The 17,469-nt window shown below is 43.5% G+C and overlaps 1 protein-coding gene across 1 annotated transcript in view; it reads left to right on the top strand.

The window, feature by feature from the left end:
* TBXAS1 (thromboxane A synthase 1) overlaps positions 1-17,469 on the top strand; it is a 233,323-nt gene that overhangs the window by 178,600 nt on the left and 37,254 nt on the right. The window lies entirely within an intron of this gene.

Consider the following 17,469-nt stretch of genomic DNA (forward strand, 5'->3'; position numbering starts at 1 on the left):
AATCACATTGGTAGCCAGCTGAGATGTTTATGTTAATTTCCAAAGGTATGTAAGTATAGGAATCAGGGGGTCCAAAACTCCTGCCTCTTTGATGTTAAAAACACAAGCATTTAAGCACCACCAGCAGATAGCTCTGATGTTGTTTCAATTTAAGGGGAAAGGGGGGAGAAGTCATGAAGGGTTTACTTGAATTTCACTGAACGATCGGCAGTAGGATTGCCTCTTCCACTTGATAATCAGTGAACTGCTGGCATTTGGAGTGCCACCAAGTTCAGCCTTGCCAAAGGGGAGTACTCTCCCCTTTGGTGTTTTTCAAGGTGGGAGAGCACAGCTACCCATTTGCTGTTGGTCAGGTTATGCTCTTCTCCCAGCTTTATACTGTTGCCCTCCGTTCTTGAAGGCTGTGTCTACCCAAGCAGTGTTGCTCGCAATGGGTGTCCCTCCAACATTCAAATTTCCAGAATTTCACCCACAAAAGGCTCTGATGTGGGATAAACCCAGCACCTCGGGGTGTTGCAGGGTGTCACATCTAGCTCAGCACATGCAACTCTGTACAGTTCATGCTTTGTGGTGCTAGGACCCACACTCAGAGATAGATGTCCCCAAGCTGGGCACTGAAGAAGTCAAACAGTAGGAGAAATTGCTATTTAGAAGTGATTTCAGTGTGCCCACCTGGTAGAAAGCAGCCAGCAGAGACCCCCACTGGGAGCAGAAGTGAGGGGAGGAAGGTGATATTTAAAAGCATTTCACTCCCTGCCTGTGAGAAATTTGCAAGTATCCACTGCCAGGCTCTCATAGGTGGGTGCCATAGAAGTGCTTTTAAGTGGCACAGCTTGACACCAGTTGCGTGCCTGTCTTCAGATAGTGTCACCGGTTCTATTTTTCCCCCAACAGCTTGTTATTTTAAAACATCTGTATATGTTTGATATCTTTAATAAGAAGTCATGATTACCAGCGATTTCCTATGGAGACGGGAGGAGCAAGAAGTCGCAGATTGTCACCTAAAATATTGCCTGTCGCCTGAGCAAGCTTATTGTGTGATAAAATGCAAAATTTGGATGTAAATTTGGAGTGCTTGATCCCTCGCCAGCAGTGTGTGTCAGCTCAGTTACTGAAAAGTGTACCTCTGCAGATGTGGCCAAATAGTCAACCGAGAAAGATTTTAAGATTTGTTAGATTTAGTGCCATACCGTAATTTGTTGGCTGTTTACACTGATTACTTTTGTTGAGCAGAGCACTTAGCCAAAATTCCCCGGCCTTGAGGTTGTTTGGCTTAAGGCTAGAAGCCAAATATCTTTCAAGTGACCCTCCTTATTTACCAGGAATGTGCAAACTCTCTTTTTGCCCAGTGCAGCAGGAATGGAACAGCAGGACGTGGCTTCTGCGCTGGCGACTTTGCGAAGCGGTGGGGATGGTGGTGGTCTCTTTCCAGGCTGTTTCTCCAGGCTGTGTAAGCTGTACTTCTGTTTTCTTTTTCTGATCCTTTTGCTGCTTTCATGAACATGCGGGTCTGCACAGAGAATGACGCAGAGAAGCCGCTCGGCCCGCACATGTGCCTTATTTGTAACCTGGCTTTGCATTGAGATGGTCGCCTGTGTTTTGCACGGGGGCTTTAATCCCGGTTATTCAGTTCCATAATGGAGCTTATCTGTTTCTCGTATTTGCCCAGAGAGAAGAGTGGTGGCTTTACCTACACATTTGAGCAATGTTTAACCCAAACTGTAATTGTCAGGCAAGCGACTTCCTTTTCTTTAGGTTAGGTACTCTGCCACTTCAGCACCACAAGCTCCTGCTGTTGAAAGTAAGATATCATACCTTTTAAAAATATTTTATGTTATTTTAGCACTTTTCATCCAATAACACCCAAATGATATAAAAATATTAACCTCAAAACCTCCCTACAAGGCTTGTAATATTAATAGCCCTGATTTGTTTTTTTTTCTTGAGGGTGAGCTCAAGGAGGCACAGAGAATTTAAAAGTTTTGTTGGGGGGAAATAAAGACTTCATCATGCAAATTTACATGTTCTGGTTCACTGAAATCACACAAAAAATCCTTTGCAAAATAATTTGGCGTTGCCCCTGTAGGCTTCAGTGAAAATACATTGATTTTCATTACATAAAGATCTGAATTATTGAGCTCAGTAGGTCTACTGGTATGCTGAAGTTAAAGTATGCGCATCACCTTATGCGGGACCAGAAACTCGAATATTTTTTTTCCCAGTGTTTTGAGTAGTCCCCCCAAAGCACACTCCTTTCCATTCTGCCGGGAGGAAAAAAAAAAAAGAGGTATTGTCTATGAAATTAATGAAGCCATAGGTTTTAAGTTTAGGGGTTTGTTACTGTGCAGTCTAATCTTCTATACAACCAAGGGCATAGGACTTCCCTGAATTAATTCTGTTTAAATTAGTACATTTTTTAAAGAAAACTCCCAGTTGTTTTAATTAAATGACATAAAATTTCTTTCCTGACTTTAAAAATGAAAGATTCCAAGAAAAGCAAGTGAAACAAAATGCTTTGTTAATCTTTTTAATTATCCTTGTTCCATTGTTGCAAGTTTTGCTGTTCTAGAAATGTTGGACAAAAGTGTCTTTAACATGTTGCCTTTAAAGATTTTAGGATTGTGGAACTGTCTCCACATTTTGCATTAATTAAACGTATAATTCCTACAAACTGTATCCAGGGTAACTGCAAACCAGGAGCCTGATTCTCAGTTGTCGCTTATGCCCTCTTTCACCGCTCCTGTAATGGGAATGGACTGTCAAGGTGTGTGTACGTCATCCTTATACTTTATCTGTAGCAATATTATCCTCACCTTATTACTTCATGATACGATCTTGTTAACATATAAACATGCACTTGCAACTGTGCTAAGGGTTCCTTATGCTGCTGTGGTAGGACCTCGATGTAATTGAGAATCAGGCTCTATAGATGCATCTCTTGTTGGAAAACAGCAATACACATCTTGCTGGCAAGGAACACAAAGGGAACCAGCAATTCAGAAAAAGGATAAGAGAAAGAAAAGACAAAACATGACACACTCCAGTAGGTTTTCTTTCTTTATAGGTGGGAAGAACACGAATGTTTTTGTCATGCTGCATACTAACTTTGATATAAGGAGATAACCCACGCAAAATAAGGTATTTTCTTATAAAAGTTAAAAATAGAGTGAAAACAATTGTTTTATTCTTTTCTGTTCACGCTGCCTTCTTTTATATCCTGTGTTAGATTGAAGTCAGAATCCTGATATAGGAATGCAGATGATCTGATTAAAAATTGGGATCTTAGTGGAGGGAAGTTCTTCTTGCCGAGTGGTGATGCAGAGATACCTGTAACTTGGGAAATCTGCAAAGAGCTGACCCAAAGCCCTGTGAGGGTGTTGCTTTGGTTCAGATCCTAAGTGGGATCAGTGTTGTGTGTGAATAAGTGAGAAACTGCTGCAGTTTAGGCTCATGGATGCAACTGTGCACTCAGCTCCAAAGGACCAACTGCTCTGCTGTAAAATTGGGGATGGTACTGAGGGAGAGTGAGAGACGTAGTAAACATGCAGAGTCGCAGTAAACGACAAGAGGATATGATATGTAACATTAACCAGGCTCAGTGTTTGCTTAGATTGTAGAAAGGTCTTTTAAATCAATCTTTTACTATCAGTGGAGTCTTAGCAGTGCAGTTAAATGGAGAGCAGTGCAAGGACACGGAGGCTTGGTGCTCAGTGAACCTCCTGCATTCCTTTCTAGTTCTGATTTTATAAGAAAACTGTAGATAGATCCAGGTCATAACATTCAGATGTGAACTTTTCCCATGTTTGGCAGCATTTGGAATTGGGCTCTGATTTCATCCCCATTCCTGGTATAAGGATTCATCTCAGTCACCAGTCCTGACATCATGTGTAAATACAGCTAGGAATGCCATGCAAGGAATCTTGCTTCTTCTGCCCTTGCCTTTCTGTTTCTTTTAGAAATATGACCAGTCCTGATTTAAGGACTACCAAGCAATAGTGTATTTACCACATACTTGGTTAATCTGTTTCAATAGTTAATTAATTCCTCAGTTAAAATAAATAAAGGCTATCTTTTTTTCCAGTTTGAATTTATTGCCCACAGATTCCCCTGAACTTCTGTCATTCTTTGGCTGGTGTATTAAGGACCCTTTGCCTGTGAAAAGTATTTTCTCCCCTGGTGCAGACTATAATTACAAACTATGATGATATCACCTATTAATGTTTTCTTGTATTAAAATTATAAGAAAGTTCTTAAAATTTCTCTTTGTAAAATATGTGGGTTTTTTAGAAGTTGAACCATATAGGTGCTTGTTTTCAGAGGTTCATCTATTTTTTTTCAACATCCTTTTGAAAATGTGGATATTAGAATTGGATAAAGTATTTTAAAAGCAGTCTTCACCAGAATGAAATATTACCAAGCTCATCTCACAGAGCTGTTCTTGCTCAGTGCTCCCTTGTTACAAGTGTTGCAGTTAGTGTAGTTAAGTGTTTCTAAGTGTTGCCATATCTTTTTGTCAATCTATTATTTTCCTTTTACTATAGCTCTATAAATACACTAAGAGAACGTAGCTGGAAAGCGTTGACACAGGTTGGGGGTTTGCATTTTGATTTTATAGGAAAACAGTGTTTCCAGATCTCTTAATTCTCACCAAGTCAAAATTAATTGCTGGAATGATTTCTTGAAATTGAATTGAGGCTTGAATACTGTCTCTTTTTTATTATTATCTTTAGAATTTCAGATTAAGGAAGTAATAAGTTAAATCTCACTAACACTCAGACTTTACAGAGAAATGTGGTAGCCGCGAGACACTTGCTGTGCATATGCAGATATGCAAATTCTAAGCAGTGCATTGGCAAACTCTACCAAGCACTTATATGCCTCTTTATGCATCTAAGTATATGTGCGCTTAAATATCCTTCAGCACTGGGCTTTGCTATGGGAGGGGGAAATATTGATCAGGACATTCTTGATAGTAGATGTTTTTTGAAAAGGTCTTGAGAGAACTTTCTCAAGTGAGCAATGGGGAGAAAGGGTTTAATTTCCATGTGTTATCCAAAGGGCGCAACTCTCTCCTGGTGCCATACACTCTGTCTCCTGGTCCTGATCTGCATTACTGTCAGTGATGCACAGTAACCAGACCAAGCTGTGGGGTTTTAACCTCTTAACTTCTGGACTGCAGGAGGCAAAAACTGTGTCAAATGAGCCCACATTACCAGCTGCAGCTGGCAGGTTTCTCTTACTATGGTAAGAGATAATAGACTGAACACTGGTTCATCCAGTGAACACTAAAGGTATTAAATGGAGCTGTTTGGTTTTGCTGCACAAAGGGGAAGCTGTAGAAAATGAATTTGTATTGTTCTTCAGAGTGATGTAAGAAACAAATTTTGAGGTTAAAAATTCAGCAGGGCTCGTGGATGTATTCTGTCTAGATTCGGAGCTATTAGGGAAGCAAAGATTTAAAAGGAGTAGTCAGAGCTGTAATACACAGTTAAATCTGCAGCATTGGAAGAACTGGACAATAAGTAGTTAAAACTGGTTAATTATTTAAGGGAAAAAATTATGAAATATAAAATATTCAAACTGCCTGTGCCTGATGTGTGCCGTTGCCACAAAGGCACGCACACCTGGATTTTAAATTCTTGCCTGTTTAATGCTTTTTTTTTTTAAACTAAAGATATATTAATACTAAAGATGGAATCATATTATTTGTGAAACATTAATAATAAACAAAATGGGGGGGGGAACTCTTCTATTTGTTTCTGACAGAGGAAAATATGCCTACTTCCTTTAAAAAGAAAATCATTTGCAACACTTAGCCGCTTCCAAAACGAATAACTTACTAAGTGTTGCGATAATTGTGCAGAGAACCCATTACGGTAACACAGTGTAGCTACAAACTGACTGGGAAATTGGTGCCTTGAGTCTGAAATTACATGTTGCAGTTACCAGGCGTCATTTCAGATTAGCTGTACCTGTCTCGTGGGCAGCTCGTAAGGAGCCACATTGGTGAGTCAGAGAGACCTACTGTTTCCCTCGCTTAGGAGCTGGCCTAGCATAGAGAGCTTAGCTTAGAAACAAAGATAAAATAAAAATCAAGCTATGCTGCGTACTGAGCTGAGAGACGGGGTCGGATAGAGAAGCAGTTCGTTGGAGAGCTCCGAGAAATATGCCTCCTGCAAAACTTGGAGATGGTGTGAGGCAGCTTACATACCCAGTGACAACTCTCAACTACCTGGCACTCGCCTGAACTCTCTTTCGACATCTGTACACCTGTTCTGGGCAGGCAGAAGGCAACATTTCTCCTACTGTATCTAAAAATGACACTTTTCACAAAAAAAAAGGCTGTTAGTCACAGGAGCTTTGCCAAACTCCATTTACATGTTGGCTGCTCAAAATCCCATCTGCAGTGTTGCTGCCTTGACATCAGTTCACTTCCTGTCCTAAATTGCTGTAAAATCCCGGTGCATAAAATGCTGGCTCCGTGACTTTTCGCCGAATCGATGACCTTATCCCTTCCTGTGCCTGCTCTGTATGCCCTCAACTCCATATTCCCATGGCCAGCCACTCTGAAATCCATGTGATTGATCGCTTTGTGATCAGAATCCACTGATACGAATAGAGCTTGGTTGGGTTAGACCTTAGGACTCGGTTGGGCAAGCGTGAAACCTGGCAGTTTCCAGCTTGGCTGCTTGTGACGCCATATCTGTTTGCATTTCCAGAGAGGTGACCTGAAGCTGGGTTATGGCCCCTAATTTGGGGGCTGTTGCCCGGTGGGCACGGGTAGTTCGAATCACAGTGCTGAACAGGACTATGTGTCCATGGAAGTGTATGTTGTACAAGTGCGTCGAGCTCCTTGAGGACCCAAGTTGTGTAAGCAGCAGATGTTATAAATCCTGGCTGCCTAATGGCAAGCACTAGAGCGGAACATTTTGTCATCAGTGCTCATTATCTCAAGATTCTTAATTAGTTTCATTGATAATTTTGTCACACTTGAACATTTCAGATGATTAAATATTTCAGTGCTTGTTGGGTGGAAGGACTCTCTGTTGTACGCAGCAGGATGCAACACCCAACTCCAGATAGCTAGTGGCACGCTGAGGTTCGCAGCCCCGTTCCCAGCTCCTAATGGGAGCTGCTCTCCGAGTGTCTCATTGCAAATACAAAGGTGACTGATTTAGGAGTACCAGAAGGAGAAACGGTGAAAAGGCCCAGTTTTGCCTCTCTGCTTTGAATGCCGTATTTTTCCTCCACAGCCTACTCAGCCATTCAGATTTCCCAGCTGAACACCCAGGAGTCGTTTGGAGCAGCCTGATTCCTAAAGAGAAAGGTACTTCCCACAGATGAGTTTTCCAGGTTTGCAGAATTATCCCCGGAGGAGGCTGTGGGCCGTTCTTTCCTCTCCTTTGCACTACTGCTGAGGGCAGGGGGTTCCCGTGTCGTGACTGGAGAGATCTGCGAGTCTCCCTTTTTGCATTTAATGTGCATGTCTTAAACTCCTGTGCACCCTCCCTTCTCGGACTAGGTGCGCCTCCGACATCTGCAGGGGCGCAGGCTGCTGCTCGTGCGCCATGTATGCATGCGTGACAGCCAGCGGGATGCAGGGCCACTTTTAAACCTCTGAAGCACTAACAATAGCTCGTGTCCAAGCTCAAACCTGTCCTGAATCACAAGGATTTTCACCCCAGAAAATGTCTAGTGTCTAGTTTATAAAAATAGTAACAATAATAAAAATAAAAGAGAAACCCTTTAAAAATGCCACTTCTCATCACTGTTTACTTAAACTGTAGGCCTGAATGCTGAATGTCTAGTGTAAATTGATGGTATAAACTCCCTGTTTGCTTCTGCAGAGAGTTTGGCTCTGTGCCTTGAGACTTGTAAGAAGGGAACATTTTAAACCTACGGTTAGGAGACACAGCACATTGATATCATTGCTTTAATCAGATTACTTTCTTTTTTTTTTAAATCCAAGTTGTTTTTTTTCAGAGCCCTGTTCCTCGAATGTTCCCTATAGGTGGAATGTAATTAAACTCCACTGGCATCTCCCCCTGCTGGGATTTAGACTAGGGACAGATCTTTAGGAAGCATAAAACAAATACTGTGAAAAAAGAAACCTTGTTAGAACAGTTGCCAGAGAATCGGCTCTGCTCCATTTACAAGCTGATAGTTTTGAAAATCTACCCTCTCTCCTTTTGTGAGTTGGTTTCCAGAAATTATTAATTAATCATTTAAACACCGGGAGCAGGGGGGAACCCACCAATCTTTCGCAGCTCTTGCCCTGCTCCCAGGCTGAGAGTTCACGTGTCGAGAAGCTTTTTTTTTTTGCCTCAAACGCTGGCTTTTGCTTAAAAATAATTCAGCAGGGACAGCATTGCGCTGACGGCGCCAAGAAGTGAGGGCTCTGAGAGGAGTTGCGAGGGTGATGGGTGTTGAGGCCTTCAGCGTGTCAGTGGCCTAGTCCCCTGGAAGACCCTCCTTGACAGGGGCCAGGGTGGCCAGGGGAGCATGGACCAGCCTCGCGCCACTCCTGCCTGCTGCAGGCTGCTCTCTGACAGCTCCTAGAGACCTTTCCAGTGTTTTACCTCAGCTACTGCCGACTGCGGAAAATAAAATGTGAGACCTGCCTCTCAGTTCTGGGGATATGTTTACAGAACAACCCTGTCAGCTGGGGGGTACAGTGCTGTAATTGAGCAGGGAATCTGTCCCCAGATGTTGCTTGACTAATGGCTATCAAAGGCGAAAGTGAAATGGTAACAGTTTGGGATCAGCTCTGAGTGAGCGAGTGTCCGTACTGCAAAACAAATCACGCCGTAACTGGCACTGCTCTTGGTGGTCCTCCTACCTCTGGATTTAAGGCATTCTCCTTGGAGTCAGAGAAAAGACCTGATACTGGGGATGGCTGATTTCTCACCTACCCGATATAAGGTTTCTTCCGCTTTTCTAAAGAGTATTGGCTTAGACGGGTCATCGATCACATTGAGTGTGATAATGTCGGTGTAAGGTGTGGTGAGCAAAGTAAATCAGGTCATGGAAAATGAGCTGCTTTCTCACTCTGCCGTGGTTGAGAGCAGGCTTTAGTCTGGCACTGACATTGCATCACGTCGTGGTCACCACTGCCTTTGTGGTTGGATTATCACGAGGCTGTTTTGCAAAGCTATTTCATGAGACTTTCTGGTGGGATTTTAGATACAGTGTCATGGGAAGTCATTCAGTCTTGTGCTCCTAGCTGCTGTTGTAACATTAGTTATATCCCGCAGAAGACCTCTGTCAGGCCTCTGAGAATGTCTACGCACTTTTGAAATTTTTATTTATTTTATTTTGCCATGCTTTGGCAGCAGTGAAGTGAGATTCCTTATTCCCTAGCTGGCAAAGTCTGTAACTGTGAATTGTGGAGCAGAGCTCTCAGCCCAGTAGGGAGGGGGTGCATCGTGTTACTTTCAGGGATTGCTTTTTCCTCTTGGGGTAATAGTTGGAGTTGCTGAGACCCAAAATGGGTGCAACCCCGCTTCAAGATGGAAAGTTTTCTTGTAAAAGCCCTTTATTAGGTGGTGGCAGGAGAAGCAGTGTGAAGAGATTTTTAGAACCAATTAGGGAAAAGTATAAAATGGCTAGGAGCATTTACAGCTTGTGGTCCAGCCAGATGCAGCTTTTAGTAGTGTGTGTATTAACCCTGTTAATTTAGTTCTCCTACACCATCTTTTTAGCTATGCCAGTTGCTTTAGCATCTAGGTGCCAGATATACAAGGCGATTGCCATGCTGCCATGGTGTAAAGAAGCTACAGCTCACCATGAATTTTTTGCTTCCCCACCTCCCTTTATCTGTCCCCAGTTCCACACTCTCTTCTTTCTTTCTTTCTTTCTTTCCATTGTATTGTTATTCTCACCATGATCCATTATGCATAAGGGTGCTGGGCATCTGAGCTGCTCCCTGTTTTATGAGTTTTACGCTTTCTTTGCATTTAGTCTTATTTGCTGTCAGAATGAACACACAGAAAGAGGATGTTCTCGTAAGTGTGTTTTGAAACCATGCTTCTCCCAGAGGCCAAAAATAATTTAAAGAAATAAGTACCCAAGTTCACTGTGGAAAAAAACAATCCAATCTGTGCATTTGTTCACTGCTATTAGAAGTATTAGTTTTCAAGAGCAATCCATTTTTTTGTGAAGTACCTTATTTTGCTAGACAAACAAGAAAATCCACACTTTTAATCTCCCGAAGCTTTTAATGGCATCACAGGGTGCAAGTCCTTGAGACAGTGATACCTACAGCAGAGGGATGAAATGGCCTTAGCTTCTTCTTACTGTTGGCCTGAAACCAACAGGAAACAGGGCCGTGCTGTTTTGGGAGGACTTTGTTAGTGTAAGTAAGTGTTGCATTTTTGTAAGCACGTCGGGTGAGTACGCTTGGGCAATAACGGCTACGGACGGGAGGCCTGCACTTTGAGTGCTCTGAATTTCCTATAGGTGTGTTTTAAACTCGAGCCCATGGCGTTCAGCAAAGGGAACTTCGGCAGCAGAGGCTGCTGAACGGCAGGGTGAGCAGAGGGGTGAGATCAGCTGCGGCCTCCTCACCTTGTAGGGCAAGTGCTCACCGCGGCGCAGTGCCTCAGGGGCCAGGCTGGCTGCAGCGCTGGCTGATGGACTGTGGCAGGAGCAAGGGCCGCGGCGAGCCCGGCAGCAGGCTGCCCATCGCTCTGCCCAGCCAGAGACAAATTGCTGCGGCAGTGCTGTAAGCAGTGTCTTGTGAAGAGAGTGCAGGAGCTGCTTTGGGGGTAGGGAGCAAGGAGCAGTTTTCTGCAATTGTCTGGAACCGGGTGAATTCGGCATGTTCTGATACGTTCCAGTCAGCAAGAAAAATAAGAAGTGGGGGAAGGAGGGTCAGCCCCAGTCAGACGTGCTATATTATAATTAGAATATAACTAGCTATTCTTTATGAGTAGTTTGCCTCTTTGTGTACCTATCGTTTGTGTGTGCGCTTGGTGTGGGGGTGTTTCTGAGAGCACAAAGTGTTGAAGCTGGCATTTGCTGCCATGCTTTTGCATCTTCTCTAATGATCATTGTAAATCTGCCTCTTTACTTTTGAACTACGCTGCCAGCACTGTAATGAAATGCTCTTTGTAAAGAGAATTTTGAGGAGAAGAAGGGAAAAGAAGAGGGCATGGGTGTGCTTAATAAAACAGATACTCTGCACCATTGCAGGTGCAGTTTGATGCTGTTTAGAGCAGTCGCTCATCTCTCTCCAAATAAATAGTAATGACTGTTTCCTGTGACTGTGCTGTGAATCATATTCAGTCCATGCAGGGGAGTAGAAAATAAAGCTGCATGCAATCCACACGAAATGATGGCTCTTGTAATATTCAGCAGTTGGGCCTGGTTAGAAGCGTTTCATTATCTCAGAATTAAGAGAGAGCTTCCTGCTGTCGCAAAGGCTTGTTTATTCCTTTGCCTTCCCTCCCCCTCCCTCCATTCTTTCTTTCTTTAACATATATCCCCTTTCCCTTTCTCTTGTTTCTGAAATGTTGGCTTAATGCTTTTGAGCAGAACTGCAAGGTCAAATTAGGGACACTGGCCCTGGAAGTACTGTTGTTATTAGTTTACTGCATGGTTTTTGATTTAATAGAAAGGTGCCTGAATTCTCTTTTATCTTCTGCCTTCTGCCTCTTCTCTTAGCTTATACTCAAAATCTACCAGGAATAAGCTGAAGAAACAGGCCTTCTTTCCTGTTTCTTAGTGAACTTCAGAGATTTGCTTCTTACCCTTGGCTTGGTCCAAAGTGCAATCAGTGGGAGTCTTTCGGTTCATTCCAGTTACAGTTGCCACTTTATACAAAGCACCCAGCCACTTCCAACAAATGGCTGCTGGGTGCATACAGAGCAGTTTGTGCAAAATCTGGATGTTAGATGACAGATAGCAAATTCAGAGTAAAACCAGCCAGGTTATATCCTTGACTGGAGGGCTGAGCCAGAGCTTCTTGCCTGCATCCTTCAAGAGGGAGGCCAGGAGTCAGAGCCCCTCAGGCTTCACCATCTCTGCAGAGCTGCAGCATGAGGTGAGTGAGCCACGTGACTCTCACATCAACTCACATCATGGCTTCTTTTGTGGGTGATAGACACCCATAGGGAGATATGTCCTGTCCTAGGATGTGAATGATCTCTTGGGGATTTTTCATTCCCAGTTGGGTATAAAGGGAGCCTAAGGTGGCTGCATCTCTAACACAGATGCCTTAGTTAAGTGTCTCAGATAAGCTGTACACACTTCGCTGCTTGAGAGGCTGTGGAGGATGAGACACCAAGCAAGTTCTCCAACTCATTGTGCGTCCTGTCTAGAACAAGCGCAGATAACATCTGTGTGTGCCATGCCTCCTCGCTGGGGTCAGAACTGCTGGGAAGTCCCATGTGCATATTGGTCGTAGGCAGCAGAAGCGCACAGTTGGAAAACCGGAGGACAGTCTCAAGCCAGGTGTGATTCAGGAAATGTCTTGTCTCCAGAAGGGCTCTTGTTCAGGTTTCCATAACTGGGGTGCTGCTTTGATTCCTTACAGGCAGAGGAAGACAAACTGGGGTGCTCATCCTTGAACACAGCCTTGCTATGTTTAGTGGCCAGCACTTTTGGCACTAACCCAGTGCTGGCAGGGCCTTTGTGCAGTATCAGATTTCAGCCCTTCGCTAGAGTGATGGAGGGACCTGTGCGATCCTTCCTGACTCCTCTCCAGCAAGTTCTGAAACTAGAGGAAAAAATGTACTGCCCTAAGGACACTGGCTTACATGGATGGTGCCCTCCTGGAGGGTGAATCCGTGAATAGTAATGAATTCATTAAACCTCCTAAAGCATCCTTGCTTAAGTAGTGTTTGCCTCAGCAGCAGTCAAGATGGTTAAAAGGCAATTGCAGCCACTGAAATATGTAGCAAAACTATTATCGGAAGATGTCATTTTTTGTAAATGTCAGTACGTAGATTTTTTATGGGGATACGGTGACAGGTAGTGAATAATTTAACATAAATTTACATAATATAGTGCAGCTGTTAATTTATGGCCATATTAGACTACAAGGTTATGTATCTAATGGCTTTTGGTCTCTCTCTCTCTTTTTTTTTTTTAAGTTAAAACTTTCCCTAAATTTTCCCACTTTGCTCATAATTCATGAGACACCTATCTTCCCTCTCTTGTGCCATGCAGAAAACAGTGCGTGTCATACCCTTTTTGTAGCCTTTTTGTAGCCATATGATTCACACTGAACTCATTCCCATCTCCAACCTCAAAGATTTCATCTCAGTTTATTCCCCCTCTTTCTTTTGTTGTTGTTTTTTTGTTTTAACAGGCCTAGCGGGGCAAGAAGTGCTGTTATGAATGGTTGGCTTGTGTTTCTCAAGCCTGAGTTCTCAGGCACTGCCAGAGAAATACATCCTTCTCCTTTGTTTGAAAAGGTGGAGCCATGTGGCTATGTTAACTCCTCAGTAATTCAAGGTGGCCTCCTGGCTACCTTCTCCAAAATAGTCAATGGAAGTGGCTTCAACTCCGTGCTTGGCATCTGCAGTTGAAGACAGGTTTTTCAAAACATTTGGTTGGAGAGTTCCGTGATACAAATAATACTTGCTTACATGTCAGAGAGGTGTCCATGAAGTGAAGGTTGCAAGATGATGGTATAGAGATGAGCCTTGACTCAAGAGGGGCCCATCAGAGCATTAAATGGTGCCAGGGCTCCTTGGTATGCCATGGGATAGAGATTGTGGACCATGCTGCTGCTCACAGGTCGGCCCCAAACTCCCTTCTGCCATCTTCTAACTCAGATGATACCGGCTTGTGGCACAGAGCAAGAAAGGGGTGTGTGCCTAACTACACTTGATGCTTCTGAAATTTTTCCCTATTTTGGCACCTGAATAAGATTCAGACTTTCATAATGGATGACTACATTTAGCAGTTTCCAGCATAATATCAGTACGTTGAGTTGTTTGAAAGTTTGGCAGCCCGTTGCATGGCATCTAGGTGGGAGGCAAGCTCTCCTTGAAAGCCTCTGAGAAGGGTTTAACTACCTTCAAACCTCAATGTACAGCTCATGGTTCAATAGTGAAAAACTGCGATTAGGAAACATGATTCATGTCCAGCAGTTGTGTTTGCATCAGAGTGTATTTGAATAGGATTAAACTGTATGCAGCTTTACCTGGTAAAAGGTAGTTGGAGTAAAGGGTGAAATTTCCTCTATCTGTACGGGGTGATGGAGTGAGGCTTTTTGTTCTCTGAAGGGAACAGTAATTCTTAACAACTTTTTCAGCTCACAGTTACAGTGTTTTGTACCCACTCAGCTTTCTAGCATTGGAAGGCCCCAGTTCAGCCCTCTGAGAATCAACCAAAGTATGAGCAGTGCGCATGGTGTACTGCAGCATCCCTCCAGGAAAGGGGCGTGCAACCTTCTTATTTTCAGACCCACACAGACTGGGGCTGGAGTGGGGAGAAAAGAGTGGTTGCTTCATTTCATCCTTGTCCTTGCCTTGGTCATTGTGTCCCTCTCAAGGCTTTTGGGAACAAGAAAATCCTGTGCGCCTTTGACCTCAGGGACTATGTCCGTTCTCTGTGGAGACACAAAACAAGTAGTCTCCTCTGCAAAGACAGTTAAAGCTTGGAGCAGGCTGTAGTCACTGTTTGTTTCTTCTGTACAGCACTTTGAAAAATGATGGGTATTTTAAATAGCAAGTAAGAAAAGTGTGATTGTACTCTTACTGTCTCACAGACCTTTCGTGGGAACTCACAGCAGCTAGGCAATGGCAAGCTAATGCCTGTTTGCCTTTCTAGGGAAGGGTCAGTATCAAATACCCTGTGTGTTCCTCACTTGCTGCTCCACCTCCAGTTAAAGCTGCTCATCAGAAACAGAGAGTAGGGAGAGCTGTTGTTAAACAAGAAGATTCCCTCCCCCATGCCTTTTTGTTTCTTGAACACCTGATTCAATAATATATTAGGTTAATTCATAGCAAAATAGTGGACCAAATGCCTACCTCTCTTCTCGTGTTTCTGCAGGGCTTCCAGGAGTGAAAAGAATTAGCACACAAACATGCTATTTCTCTAGAATACCACAGAGCTGTATTTAGTGTGGCTTCAAACCTAGTCTGGATTCCCAATGGACATGGTATAAATGTTTAATAATTAATAATCTCTTTTAAAAAATTCAAAGAGGATGGGAAGAGGTTGATCTATCCCAGCAGTTCTTAACTGAGAGGAGGTAATGGATTGAAGCAGCCTAAATTCTTACTACTCTTTTATATTTCTTGTAAGGAATAGTGAGCAAGCCCCATGTTTTTGAGACCGTGGAGCTTAGCATTCTTGGAGTGCTAATTGGTATATTAAGCATAAGACAATTATGAGTCACTGTGGTTCTTTTTCAAGTCAAAAGCATAAATAGCACTTCTCATATATCCACACTGTGTCAGTCAAAGATACTGCATTTCCTTTCCCCTCTGCCTCTAATAAACATCCGCCGACCTTAAGCTGCTATATACAGGAAACAGCCTGTTGGTTATTGTGTAAAACTGATAAGGTCCCCCGGGATGCTTTATCTGTCTTTGTTGCACGTATAAATTTAGCTTCAGTCATTGTAGTTTTTGTTCTTTTACCCTTTTCCTCTCCTCTTTTTTTAATGCCTGCTAAGTAAATATGGCATTATAGAAAAGGGGATAAAGTAATTTTTCAGTGTAATAGGATCAAAGTCCAGAAACTGGAGAATCTATCAATACACCTTTCCTTCAGTTCTTCTGCCTGAGTTCTTCTTACAAATAATGGGTTCTGCTGTTTTTGAAATCTCTGTTGTTTGTTACTGTACCCTACCCACACCCCTATTTCATGCAATTGTAAACTGCAGCAGACCAGGTCGCCTGTCACTGTGATTTTGCTCTGAGACATGATGGTATTTACAGCACTACTGTATTCCTTTCTATTTTTATGGCAAGTTATGAAGCCTTCCTGCTCAGCACAGTGCTGGGAGATGGCAGCCAGGATGATCTTTTAATGTGGCTCTTCACGAAAGTTGAGTTCATGTGGCTCTAGAGTAATTAATGCTCTTAATACTTCCAGTATTGCTTAAGGGTTTGGTGTTGGGAGGGTGAAGCCGGGGGTTCGATTTTGTTGTTTTGTATTTAAGAGCTCCTCTCTCTGTTAATTATTGGTACACAGGCCAAAAATGTGGATGGTAGTGTCTCAAAGGTGGCTTTGGCTTCTGGGTGGGACGCGTGTGGTGCAATGCCCTTGTCCCTCACTCCTGCCTGTGGTGCGCCCTGTCCTGGGAGCAGGCTGGAGAGATGAAGGTTGTGTCTGGATGTAGCAATCAGGGTTGTCCTGAGGTGACTCAAGCTCTTTTTAAGGTTTACTTTCTGCCTTCTGCTATTGCTCTTCCAGCCTGGAGTTAGGGAGCCAGAGCCTGTGTGGTCTGTCGTCTGTGTAATGGTTCCTTACGCAGCTCTGAGGTAAGCAAATGGGGGGGAGCATTTTATGTTCAGTTTGTAAAAGTGTGACTCATTTGGCAGGGTTCTGGGCAGAGAAGATTCAGGCCAGACGTTTTACCAGCTGCTTTGCAAAGGCTGAAGTGGTAGCTGGGCAAGCTGGCTGCCGTTTGTGCCTTTGAAAATGCCCCACAATGCTCTAGCCTGACTCTCACTGTCCCTCAGTGGAAACTTGGCACCTGCGTGCTGTTTTTGCCTTTGAAAATGCCCTCTTTGGCCTTCTCTTTCTCTGTTTGAAGATGGCTGAGCAACTTTACTGCTGAGCAAGCCAACGGGGTCTTGAGGCTGCACCTGTAAATACAGCTACGACTGGGTACTGAGTGTGGTGAGGGACAGCAATGTCACTCTTGGTTTCATGGCAGAACACCCAATCTCTGCTCCGAGAAGCCGGCAGTCTGCAGGACAAGCACAACAAGTAAGGAGTTTTTGGAGGGCCATGCATTTGCAAACCCTAGACATAAAAAAGGTGCTGGGTTGTGTCTGCTATGTATCTGCCCTGCGTTCAGAGGTATGGCTGCTGCGTATGGGGACATAACCAAGCCAGTGAGCTTGTTTGGCTTTGGTTAGCTAAGTAACCTTGGCAGCAAGAAGACAGGATGAGTTAAATACCTCAGCATTAACCTAGTTACTCAGGCGAGTTTCTTTCTGCTCTCCCTGGGCTTTTTGCTGCTAGTGACTATACTGCTCTTAGCTGGGCTAAAGCTAGCTGAGTGGTTATACACACATTAGCAGCCTTTCCTGCAGTATAGACTTAATCTATGAAGCTCAGTATGGTTTGTAGGAGAAAGGAGATGGGATCAAAAAGCCTAAAAAACTTTTAAGGTAAAAAAAACAGGAAAAGTCCTTTTGGCTCCTTGTCCTTTTCTTGGCTTCTCCAGGGCAAGGGTTGCACCTCCTTTAATACTGAGAGCCCTGGGAAATCCAAGTGACGAGCAGGATCTTCAGGAAATGTCAGCAACACCAGCTAAAGTCTTCACAGCACTGAAGCTTC

The sequence above is a fragment of the Apteryx mantelli genome, chromosome 1 (genome assembly GCF_036417845.1).
Source record: "Apteryx mantelli isolate bAptMan1 chromosome 1, bAptMan1.hap1, whole genome shotgun sequence".
Lineage (NCBI taxonomy): Eukaryota > Metazoa > Chordata > Aves > Apterygiformes > Apterygidae > Apteryx > Apteryx mantelli.